The sequence below is a fragment of the Erpetoichthys calabaricus genome, chromosome 10 (assembly GCF_900747795.2).
Source record: "Erpetoichthys calabaricus chromosome 10, fErpCal1.3, whole genome shotgun sequence".
Classification (NCBI taxonomy): domain Eukaryota; kingdom Metazoa; phylum Chordata; class Cladistia; order Polypteriformes; family Polypteridae; genus Erpetoichthys; species Erpetoichthys calabaricus.
In genome coordinates this window covers 67,331,220-67,344,486 of record NC_041403.2, presented here as the reverse complement: position 1 = coordinate 67,344,486, position 13,267 = coordinate 67,331,220, and positions in this window count along the sequence as shown.

The following is a 13,267-nucleotide window of genomic DNA, read 5'->3' as shown; positions in this document are numbered from 1 at the left end:
GAGAGCAAAAGTGTTGGAGACTTTCCAGTACACCATTTAATTAAAATAAAAGATTGGTATAAGGAAAACAAAAGTATAAGTCCAATAATTGTGGTCATTATGTGTGTTTTAGTGCCTCTTTGTGCACACTTCCTGAGACATCTTTTTTGGTTCTCCATGCTCTTCATTCTTGGTTTTGAATATGAACGTCGACTTCCAATAACACTGATGTTTAAGTAGACTGCTAGGCAGAAGAGGTGGTTTCTTTGGGGCCAATCTAGAAGTGATGTTAGTGCACTTCTTTTTTGAGCTTCGGATGAAACCAGAAAGGTTATTAGTGATCCCGTTCCTACAAGTGATCTTACCTGAACATTGGTGGGTTGATGCTCCCGACTTACTCACGTGCAACAATATATTTTATCGCACTAAATATTGTTCTTACTTTTACTTTGCTTTATATTTTATTCACTCTTTGAATTTTATTTATATACCTACAATTTATTTTTTTTTCTTGTTGTGTTTTTTCAGAGGGACCAAACAAAAATATGAATTTCTTGTACAAGTGCACCCTGTGATGGACTGGTGTCTCGTCCGGGGTTGGTTTATATCTTGCAACATATGCTGCTAGCATAGTAAACTCCTAATGTGTCACATCTCTCAGCACACCAGTATATTGAACAGATAGGGTAATAAAAATGGATGAATGATTGCAAAGCTGGCATTGTCATTTTAAGGGCACCCCATACAAGTCTTGTTCTTGCACTGCATCCAGTGCTACCATGACATGCTGTAAGTCCCCCTAGAGTGTAATAGAATGAATAGATTTAGAAAACTGAAGGAACTTTTAGACTATTTGTTTTTAATGAATCATAAGATATCATAAGGTACTGTACTTCAATAAATTCTGGGCAGTTTGTAAATTGTAGATAAGAAGCAGTTAGGAATGTCTGCTTAAAATGCAATCTTAAAGACAACTTAAGATGAGTCATTCAAAAAAAATATTTTAAGTGAAACAAGACTCACATTCTTTTCTGATAGGTTTATCATTACAAGTCAGAACCCTTCAGGGAACAGCCTTGTAAGTACAGTGTAGATGGAGAGCACCCTCCTGGCATTTCTCCACAACCGGAATAAGGCCAAAATGTCCAGAATGTATGAAAATGGGTTTGTTTATCTGTATAAAACAAAGGAAGGATAAAAAAAGACAGAACACAAACTCAAGGAAGCCTGTCATCACAGGTGTGTGACCTTTCTGGCTGTGGTATGTCTTGACTCATTGTCCACTTCTATCACAAAGCACTCTCCCTTTCTCTCTCTGTCTGTCATGGCCCAGTTTTTCCATGCTTCACCTTCACCCCACTTTAGATTCATTTTAGCTCAGGTCTCACTTTGTCTTGAATAATGACATTGTGTATCGGGTAGCAGAGCATGACGGAGAGGTACGGTCATTGTTGTTGATCATGCAGTCCTTCCGGTGGAAGATCTGCAAACTAGCACACACCCACCAGTTGGAAAAAAAAACCCTTGAGCATATTAAGCTCTGATTTTATTGGCCGGGGATTATTGAGGAGGTTCATCAACAGCATCATATTCCTAGTAGGGACTGTGCTCCTTGGGTTTTCATTCCCCATATTGACATCCCATCTCAACGTATCTGAGTCGATTTAGTAGGACCCCTATGACCCTCAGCTAGAGGACATAAGTATATCTTAGTCCTACTCGACTATGCTACCCTATATCCTGACGCTGTCTCTCTAAACACAGCTACTTCTAATGCCATCGTACGGGAATTGGTAGGGGTCTTTGTGAGAGTTAACTTTCCTAAAGAAGTTGTTCTATCTGCACTGGAGGCTGTGAGTGAAAAACCCAGACAGATCTCTCTGCTTACGCATGACATTATGACCAATCCCAGGGTGATCATTAGAGAACTCTTGTACTGACTTCCTGAGGCAAAAAAGCTAAAGTGAAACTAGAAATCAAGTGCATGTTGGACCTAGGTGTTATTGAAGAGAGCCATAGTCCCTGGTCTAGTCATATTGTCTTGGTCCCTAAGCCTGATTGAAGTTGGAGATTTTGCAATGACTTCCATTGGCTTAATCAAGTTTCACAGTTTGATGCCAATCAAATTCCATGAGTGGACAACCTTCTCGAGTGACTAGGACCAGGAGAATTCTTCACCACACTTGACATGATGAAAGGGTACTAGCAGATTCCTTTAACCGACTCTGTGAAGGCTAAGGGCTTGTTTATACTTCACATTCAGAATGCATATGTACCCGTATCATGGCTGCCAAGGACATGGCGAAACGGGTATTTTGTGATTAAAGTGGAAATTTCAGCTTTAATCTTCAAATGTCCACTTTAACCTCATAGTTTATCATTAAAACAGACTGTCGTAAAGGTCATCCCAGTTTTTAATCGCTACGAACTTCTTGGACCTGACAGAAGCTGCAAGCAGCAATAGATCACCACACAGAACACATTAAATGTATGATATTCCAACTCTCTGCAAATTTAGAATCTTTAGATTTATACTTGATATCACTTTCATGATGAAATGCATTAAAGTATGTATGTTATATTTAACAGATAAATCATTAATTTCATTTAAATAATTAATACTGTTAATAATTACACACATGGGGGTGACACGGTGGCAGAGCGGTAGCACTGCTGTCCCACAGGAAGTCACTTCGCTGGTATTCCCTGATTGAAGTTTACATGTTTTCCTGCTGGGTTTCCACGCTGTGCTCCGGTTTCCTTCCAAAGATATGCAGATTTGGGGATTTGGTGCCACTAAAATGACTCCAGTGTATGTGTGTGCTTGTATTCACCTTGTGATGATCTGAGGCCCCATCCAGGGATTGTTTCTGCCTCGTGCCCAATGCTTGCTGGAATGGATACATCCCTGGATTGGTGGATTTAATCATTAAATATCCTTTTCAGAGATATTGTGGTAAGGGTTCATTGGAATTTAATGGCTGTTCCAGGCAATTCACAACACAGAGAAGCCAAACCTGTACTCACCGTGATAATATCTCGCACTGCCACCTGCTGGATTCCTCCAGATTTTCATAAAGTACGCGCGCAAGTATAAACAGTAAAATGCTTGCGTAGCAGGCGCGTCCACTGCAGCAGACTGCATTTACCACCCCTAGTGCTCACTGGCAGTATTGTTTTTTTCCACTTGGGTTACATGGGGCAGCAGTGACTTTGCAACATCTGGTGGATAAAGTGCAATGTCTTCATAACTCTTATAGTGCTGCTTACCTGGATGATGGTGTTCTATTCCAGCACCTAGAAGGAACACCTGCACCAGGTCGAAGTGGTGCTACAGACATTAGGTAAAGCTGGTTTTAGGGTTAAATTAATGGATTAAATAAATTTTTCTTTGGATTAACCGAAGCCAAATATTTGGGTTACCTGGTCGGCCAGGGTACCATGAAGCTACAGTGTTGCAAAGTAGATGCCATATTGAAATAGTTCCATCCAAAGACCAAGAGGCAAATCTAAGCCTTTCTCACCTTAGTGGTGCAGTTGCACAGATCAGACAAAGAAGAGGGCCCCGAATACTGTGGTATGGAATGATAATACAGAACCTGCATTTAATGACTTAAAGCAGGACCTAATGTCAGCACCAGTATTGAAAGCTCCAAACTTTACTTTTCCTTTCATTCACCAGATGGACACTTCAGACACAGGTGTTGGTTAATGTGTTGAGCACCCCATCATGTTGGACCGGGAAACCAGGTATGCGACAGTGGGGCGGGAAGCCTTGGCAATCAAATGGGCAATCACACAGCTAGGGTATTATCTCCTGGACTGTGAGTTCATCTTGGTTACGGATCATGCAATGATGGCCTTACGAAAGGTATTAGACCCATGTGTCACAAGGTGGTTTTTGGACGTTCAGCCTTACAAGTTTTTGTTCGCTCATCATCGGGACTCTCTCCATGTCAACACCGATGCTCTTTCTTGGGTTCATGACCTCTCTGTTAGGATTACCTGACCAGATGGGTCTGGGTCACACACATGCACATGGGAGGCAGCTAGAGGTCTCAAATGATGGCAATTCCATGCCAGACCAGGGGTGGCAGTGGCACTAACCCTTTCTCTCTTTCTTCTTTAGAGTATTGGAGGGAAATCCAGCCTGGGCCTGTCAACATCACTTCTGGTTCTGGTCCCAGTGACAGCACTCCAAGTTTTGGGCGTGATGACATCACTTCTGGTTTAGGACCTGATGATGTCACTTCTGATTCGGAACCCAATGACATCATTTCCTCCATCCAACTATAAAAATGCCATCTTGTCAACAGTGAATAAAGTCTGTATAGACCCTTTTTCAGTGTTCATCTCTTTTATTCACAGCCTTTTTCAGGGTCTTAGGTAGCCAAACCCTTTTGTAGCAATATCACAAACAGGACAGTAACAAATAATATAGGCAGAGGTTTGTACACCACTTAAAACAGAGATTGCTCCCACCCTTACCTATGCACGATTCAATTTCAGAACTAAGGCTTCACTTTGTGGACGTGACCATTATTTCTGAACATCCAGGAATTCCTAAAACATTTGATTTGATTAACCACTGTTTTTGATGGCCAACCATAAGAAAGGACTTTAAACAATATATTTTATCATGTGGCACGGGTAATAAGAACACAAATGCTTCTGGAATTCTTTTTGATTTGTTCCAATGCCTGCCACCTCCTGAAAAACCATGGGAAGAGGTTTCTTTAGATTACATCACTAATCTTCCAGCCTCCAGAGGTTATAAAACTATTTTGTTGAACATATATCAATTTTCTAAGGCAGTTTGTTGCCTTGAAGAAAATTCTGTTGGCTCAAACATTTGCAAACATCATTATACAGAAATTTTTTTTATTATATGGATTCCGTTAAAGTTTTCTGTCAGATTGTGGGCTGCAATATATTTCTTGACTCTGGAATTAGTTTTGCAATAAACTAAATTTTCATATGAAACGCTCTTCAAGTTATCACCTTCAAAGTAATGGGAAAATAGAATATATAAATCAGGAGCTGGAAATTTTTTTTGTTGTTTCATTGAACACGACCAAGCCAATTGGGTAGATTAGCTACCCACCAAAATTAGACTTTAATGGGATTTATCCCTTACAGTTAATATATGGATGTAAACCCCCTTACTTTTCCATTACTTACCCCAGTTACCAGTGTGTCAAAATGGCCAGCTTCAAGGGAAAACTTCTGCAAGGCAGAAAGCACTGCCAAAGCAATTGCTGATAGGAGGAGACAAGTTCTTATGGATTACAAAATAGTGTAGAAATCTATGTCTCGCAATGTGAGATACTTATCTGCTAAGTTTCATCCCATAAACTTACTTCATAGTTTATGGGTTCTTAGAAATGCACAAAATAGATCTGGTCTGGTATCCACTGGCTCTTTCCCTGTCCACTCCACCATTCATATCTCAATCCAGCTTATACCTCTGTCAAGACCTCCTTCACCCCAAAACTGTGAAAATATGTGGAGAATCAGAGCTTGAGAGCCAAATAACTGTTTATTTGAGACAAAATAGTACCAGAGTTCAGTACCTTGCACACTGGAAAGATTATGGTCCAGAGGATAGATCATTGGTAACTGTTGTTGATGAACATGCTTCTTGGTTATTGTGTTTATTCCACAATTTGCCTAATGATAAGCCAGATGGATGCATTCAGGGACAGTGCCGGGGCTTACTATTCTGAGTCTTATTTTAAGATTGTGTTATAGTGTTTATGTACGTAATTTGTGGAAAGTAATTACGTTTGTTATATTTGTCTGTTTTAATCATTCTGGCAACAATGAAAAGTCAATATTTTTGAACAAACTGGAATTCTTAAGACTGTAGTAGGCTTTCTGTTTTTATTGGCTCCATGCAGCTGGCTGTGAAGCAGCTCATTTGAAAAATACCCTGATTAAAAAGAAGACAAGACACGCATAAAGGGTTGGGGTTTTCCGGCCCCGTATACTGTAACAATTGACTGTGGGTCCAAAATATTGTACATAACAATATACAGTAGACAACAAGATGGCGCACTGGGGAAATCTTTATGGAGAGGGACCGGAAATGAAAGTGAAGGCTGCTGGGAAGGGACCGAGATGGATGCTGGGATGCTGACGTCATCATGGATCGACAGAGGGAATGCGGAAGTGGTATTGTGTGGTTAGGTACTGGAGGTGTCTTCATGGTGGTGTTGTTTCTTTTTTTCTGCCGAAAACAAAGAGAGAGAGGTTAGTGCTCCGCCATTCCCTTCTGGCCTGCGGTTTCACGTAACATTTTGAGTCTTTCCGCGGCTCCCTAAGCGCGCGTGCGTGACACCTGTCAGCTCATGCCATTGTTGACTCGTTACTGATGTCATCCCTAATGTGATGCAAGTTGTCAGTGTCATATACAGTACTATGATTCTCTCTTAAGAATTTTGGTGAGTTCTCTGGTTTGGTTACATTTATTGGTTTTGACCTATGATGGAATTCTGAATAACAGTTCTGTGGTCTCACAAAAAACACATTTGTATCACATGATCCTTTCACATCTCATTATCTTTCTAGTTTAGTCATCTTCTCAGTTCCTCACAGTCTCCATGATTAGTTATGGCTATTTGTACCATTGTTGAGGTTTGTGTCAATAGGCTGTGTTCCTGAGTCCCCCACCCCCTCACCCCCCAAAGTCCCAAACTATTGACTATTGTGAAATATAACTAAAAAGAGGGAAGAATTACGCAGAAAATGAAGGGAAGGAGTACACATGGGCGGATTAAAATACACAATAAAATAGAAAACACAACACAAAACTAGTGGGCTCAGTCTTGGAATCATTTTCAGTATTATGGGTGCTCCTACTATTGCTCCTGTGACACTTTGCTACAGCTCCCTTTTGAAGCCTCTGTGGGTTCTGTACTCCTAAGCAGTCAGAAAGCTTTAAAGACCCAGTCCAATCTAAGAATGTCTGCTTTTTAGTCCTTTAGGGGAACATACTGTGTCATGCAGCCACCCAAGCCGTGCTTCTTTCCTGTCCTTGATGGTTCTCCTGACTGTGATCCACCTATCCCCATATATTATATTATTAATTTGCCTTCATTTAGATAGACTCTTTCAAGCCTGTTTTCTTGTTGTCAGTCATGTATTGAATGATCATTTATTTTGTCATTTTTAGTGTAAATTGTACCATTTGTTTGCTTTGTAAAATGCGTAATTGTTTGCTCTGTGAAGGGTGCTTTACAAAATAAAAAATATATTTGATTGACTGATTGATTGATTCACAAATCTTAAAACAAACCATGTTCAGCATTTGTCTACTCTTTTAAATACAATAATAATCCCGCAATCCACCTCTCTAATGACTTCAGTTTGAGACTAAGTATAGGCATCAGGATTTGAGCCATGGAATAAGCTTGACCTCAAAGGGGCTGTAAAAGACTTTAATAAAATGCATTGTTACTTGGGGAGACACTGAGCTTAATGCTCTTGCCTTTAACCTAAAAATGGATTTGAATCACTACTTGCCAGTAATTTGCATGAGCTCCCATGTCCACAGGCACTCCAGTCTACTCCCATATCCGAAAAATGTGCATTTTGGCTTAACTGGTAACATTAATGATTCATCTGGCTCTACTGTATGTGAGTGAGTGAGTTTGGGCGTGTTTTCAGTGTCAGTTATGCCCTTGTGTCTGAAGATGCTAGGACAGATTCCAAATCCTTTCCACCTTATCATGGAAAAAGCAGATTAAAAAAAAACATTAGATTGGGACAACATAATAGTAGTGGTAAAAAAAAGGCACCATATGCAAATTGATTTGTGAATGAATGTACAGAGCATTTTTTTCTTCTCAATTAGAAACACATCTTTTATTTTCATTTTATTGTAAAAATTGTGAGATGGTAGCACATGTCATAAAGGGATATCAGCGAAGAAGATTAAAGGCAAAGAATTAGCGAAGAAAAGTTTGCTTTTATTAGCTCTACTAGAATTGCACATTTAGGTGTGGACAAGGAGCTGAAAGGGTTAACTAAATAGCCAAGTCTGTAGCTAATCCACTTTCCCCACTAAATCTATGCAACAATACATCATACACCCCAACATCAATTAATGGGCCGTCACCTTAGTGCTGACGTACTGAGCTATTATTCACTAAACCATTTCAGTACTTCAGAAAGACACCTTGACTGGAGCCACCTGTCGTAAATCTCCTTCATGGGGGTTTGCAGCCAACACTTAGAGGATGTTGCCAGTGTACTGTCTTTACCTCCAAAACTCCATGGTTGTCCCAAGGCACATTGTACAAAATATAAAAACATCTGTATTAGTTCTTACATATTTTTGAATCAAGCTCCTAAAATAATAAATATCCATAACATGAGGATAGTAGAACAGGTATTAACAACACATCCAACTATCTATTTTGTGAACCAGATTTTCCATTACTAAGTTATGGGGAGTTACAGCCTTCATTGACGGCACTGGGAAGAAGGCAGAATCCAAGCTGTGTCCAGCAAGGGGTGTAAGCTCAATGGATGGACCAGATTTAATGCTTGGTATTACACTGTGGAAAGGTAGTGCCACTTACAGTGCTGCCTCAAAACCACCACAGCAGCAATACATACCAATCATGATATAAATAATCTTCTTTCGACATTCAATCCACAATCAGCTTCTGACAGGAAACCCCCAATAACAGCTTACAGTGATGAACACAGCAGATTGGCAAGGGGCACTAGGTGTTCCAACAAGTATCTTTTTCAACTGCCTTTGGAGTATCAAACAGTTTGGAGGGTGCAAGGTAAAGGAGGGCCACAATTAAGAAATCCCAGGGTTGAGCAGGTCAGCAGCTGTGGTTCTTTAGTTTGTCCAGGGTTCAGTGGTTGTGAGGCCTCAAAATGGTGGGTGTAGTGACTTTAAAATAATATTGTTTGATAGAATAATCCATTAGTATCTAATTATGAGTTTTACAACTCCTTTTCTTGAAGTCTCTGCAAAACAAATACATTTCTTAATGTTTCTCCTGGCAGAGCCCAAGCAGTGATTTCTTTCAGACTTATATAGTACAAGGTGTGGACATTAGAGGCCACTGCAGCTACTCAAACCCAGAACACAAGTGCAGTCACACAGTCAAAAAGCTTCTGTAAAAGTGGTTTATTAAACCCAACATGTTACACACGTTTTAATCCTCTACAAACAGACTTCTCTTCCCAATAAATCCTCTGTCTCTCCTCCAGGCAAGCTTTGTCCACCCCCTCCCAACTTACCTCCCTTGGATGAGGCTGGATGGCTCCTTTTACCTCAGAACCCGGTAGTACTTCTGGTGTCAAATGACAGCACGGTGGCAGCACTTCCGGGTCATGCAGAACCTCCTTCAAGTTGTGCTCCTTTCATATAGCTCCCTCTGCTGGAACTCACATGCCACCACAGGGTTGTTCTCTGAGACTACATGTCCCAAGGTGCCCTACAGGAGTATAAATGAGAGCTCTGCCTGAGGGAAGCTGCCTCCTAGCGTACTGGAGAAATAAATAGTACCCAGAGACAGTCCTTTCCTGTCTTTCCATTTTAAAATAAAAAAAAAAATAACTGAAAACATGCCTGTCCATCCACCTGGAGCCTCCCATCCAGGTAAAGAGCCTTTCCTTCTTCTGGTTAGGATGTCTTTCCACCCCAGTTGGCACAAAGGATTAAAACAAAAGGCAAGCGAAAAATAATAAAAAGAAAAAGCAAGCATTGTTACAAAGTGATGATAATGAACATAAATATATATACAGTATATCGTATATACTACATATTGTGTATGAAACTAGGAATATTTCAAAAGGAGTCTGTGTGAGTGCAAAGCTTGCCCTGAATAATATTATTCTTCGCTGAAACATACACAAGGTTGCATAGGAAACATTGGGGAATGTGATTTAATTTATTCCAGTGACATTATTGAAGGTGTATTTTAGTTATCTTTCTTTTTAGGTTTAAGATGTTTAAAGTATTAAAGACAATAGGTCTGCATTAATTAGGTCATATGAATGTTTTAGTAGCTCATACAGATGGAATCTTTCTCAGCTAACATATTATTAGACTTTGTAAGCTATATGAGAACTTTGATGTGATTTGTTAAAGGTTAAGGACCTAATTTGTAACTGCTTAGCACAAGCTGCTGAGCATGAATACACTACAGCAGCACCAAATATGTCAATTAAATAGTGCACATTTAAAAGTGAGAAGCATGATTTGGTTCCAATCAGCTTACACAACTTTCAGAAATGGAGACAAGTTTGTCATCTCAGAAACCAAACCATGTTAGACCATCTTTATAAGGTTAGGTATTGAGCTAATCAGGCGGCGGCAGCAGGAACCTGCTCTCCTGATTGCCTTGTTGATCTATTCTGCTGATCCAGTAGATAAAAGGGAGGATGCCTCAGAGAGAATAAAGAGTCACAGTTGTAGTTCATCCTAGGTGAAATTGGTCCTGGGTGCAGTTGCATTGAAGATTTGGGCTTTGTCTCCTTCCAATGGATAAGTGTAGGAATACAACCTAGAGAGTGAGAAGATGACATATAACTATAGTGATATAGAAAAAGAATCTATGTGCTGGTATGAGGAATTTATGTTTTAGGGAAGGTTGAAAAAAGCCTTTCCACAATAAAAAGGAGGTCTGCTCACACTCACCCATACAAGACCAGTTTAGAGTCAGCAGTTAACCCAACCTGCCCATCATTTGGAATATGAGAAGAAACCCAGAGTTTTGGGAATAAATCCATGCAGACTTGGGGGAAAGGTGTGAACTACACAGACAGTGACAGGGCCTGGAATTAAACCCATGGAATTGTGAGGCACAAACACAAATCCCTGTACTGCTATGCTTCCTAAAAGTACTCTAAATATATTAAGTTTTTATGTTTTGGAGTTTGGAAATTGCTCCTAGCAGTTCTTTTTAATATATAAACACACACTTGCACTTCAGAGTACCTGTGTGATTCTGCCAAACTCCTACTGCTGATATGCAGAATTGCTATAATTTTTGCCAGATGTTAATATTCTTTTTTTTAATATACTAAACTAAGCTGCAAATTCCATTTCTTTTGGCAAGTTCTTTTGCTTTCATTCATTTACTTTGCACAAAAAATAGCCACAATGTACCTCATCAAGCTAACAGAATATGCCTTGAGATAGCAGAAAAGCAAGAGAATGATTTCCTGTTGGTATCCTGGAATAGAGACTTCAACATTTGTTTTTTGAGTCTAAATAAAAACAAATCACTTTAACAGTAGTGTTTCTGCAACAGCCCCACCAGATACTATGCAAAATAAGTAATAAGCTTCCATTAGTAAATTAACCTATAAAAATATTTATAACAACCCTCAACTTCATCTTCTTAAGCAATTTTCCATCATATGGTAAATTTAATTTCTTACTGCTTTTTGTATTGTGTGAAACTGTTTTCATACTTTGTTCTGCCACCTTTTCTAGCTGAGGAAGTAGCTCCATTGGCCCTGCAGTGTTCTCTGTACTCTTGAGTATGCCTGAGCTTTCCAGTTTAGCGTTTATAGTACAGATGGGAGACTGTTCCTTGTAGATTTTTGGTCTATGCTGTTTATTAATTTTTGATTCCTGATTTTGATCTCTGATATCATTCAAAGTACTGTCCCTGGATTCTGATTTTGCATTTTGGTGGCTGTTAAGTTTTTTTTTTTTTTTTCCCTTTTTTGTGCGCAATTTTACTTTTCTTTGAAATATTTTTGGAATCTTTAAAATAAATATTTAAATATTTAAGGCACTTGTTTTCTGTTGTTGTACCAGAGGTTTTTGTCTCCTCCTTTTGATGGACATTTTATACTTCAAAAGCCTTCAAAGCCTGCTTTTTGAGTTTGGAGCTAGGCTGCCATGAGTGAGGCCAAATTCAGTTGGTCCAGACCTGTAAAGACAGCAGTTCTAGATTTTTGTGTTTCTTTTTGAAGCCTGAATTCCCTTTTTGATATTTTTGTGAGGTGTGATCATAACAGTGCTTTTGCACTTCCAATTTGAGCTTCACCTAGTAAAGCCAATGAAAGGTACAAAATGTCCAGAACCATTGTCCACCCTAAAAGTGGCCACGGTAATTTGAAAAAGGAATGTATAGAGCACAACACATTACAATGATCAGAATGGCACTGAGCCCTATTTTGACTTTTACCTACTGAGGAGAATTACCTGATGGTACTAAACTGCAGAAAAGCAGTCTTACAAGTGTTCCTTCTACTTCATAGAAAACCAGCCAGTCGTATGATGCCCTGTTTTAAAGAAGCACAGATTCCTGGTACAGAAATAAAGGTATGTACATAGAAAATATTTTTTAATTGTTTGCCAGCCTTGCGCTGTCCAGTAAACAGCTGGCTGCAAGGTGATTATTGCTGCTATACAGACACCCCAGATTATACTGCTTTATTTTACACACTCTGTGTAGCCTGTGTTTTCTTTCAATGTTATTGTGGCTTGTATTTTTCTCACCTCAAAAGAATTTAATTCTAAACTTGCAGTATTGCTGTTCCAATTTAGGTTGTTAATGGGGAACAGACTTACCTGGGAAGTGAGGTTATCTAATATTTAAATCTATATTGCTGTATTTGGTCAAATGATGACACAATTATCTGATGCTTATCGAGGTATGCCACAGACCAGCATCCCATTGTCTGATTTTCTGTGATGCAAATGGTGTATCTCTAGTCATTAGTAAACAAGGAACAGACATTATTATGTAGGCAAGTTAATGTTAACATGAGAGAAGTGTATACACATAAAGGAAAAATAGGCAAGATCTGGGGATGTGTGTATGAGTGGTGCCTCATTCAGGGGTGACTTCTGCCTTGCATCCTTTGCTACCAGGTTAAGATAATCCTGAATGAGATTAAGTGGGGTTGAGAAGCTTAGGGTTAGGTCTATACTGTTTCTGCTGGACTGGAGAAAAATATAAATAAAGTATAAATATAAATAAAAAAGAAACCAGAAGAAAGATCCTTGATCTGGTGATGCAATGCACCTCATACATCCAGTTGACTTGGCAACCAGACCAAACAGAATTCAAAAAATGGTGATGCCTTTATCACAAACAACAAAACATATTTACTAATAAATGTTATTCAAAATTTATATCAACAAAACCTAAAGTAACCCTTTGAGTTCATTGGCCCCAAGACCCCAAAAACAGTTTTTATTGTTTATTTTTAATGACCAAGAAAGAACTGCAAAAAACTAAAATACAGCTCAGATCATAACATAGCCCCGCTCCTAAGCTATGACCAGGGTTCTGTCAGG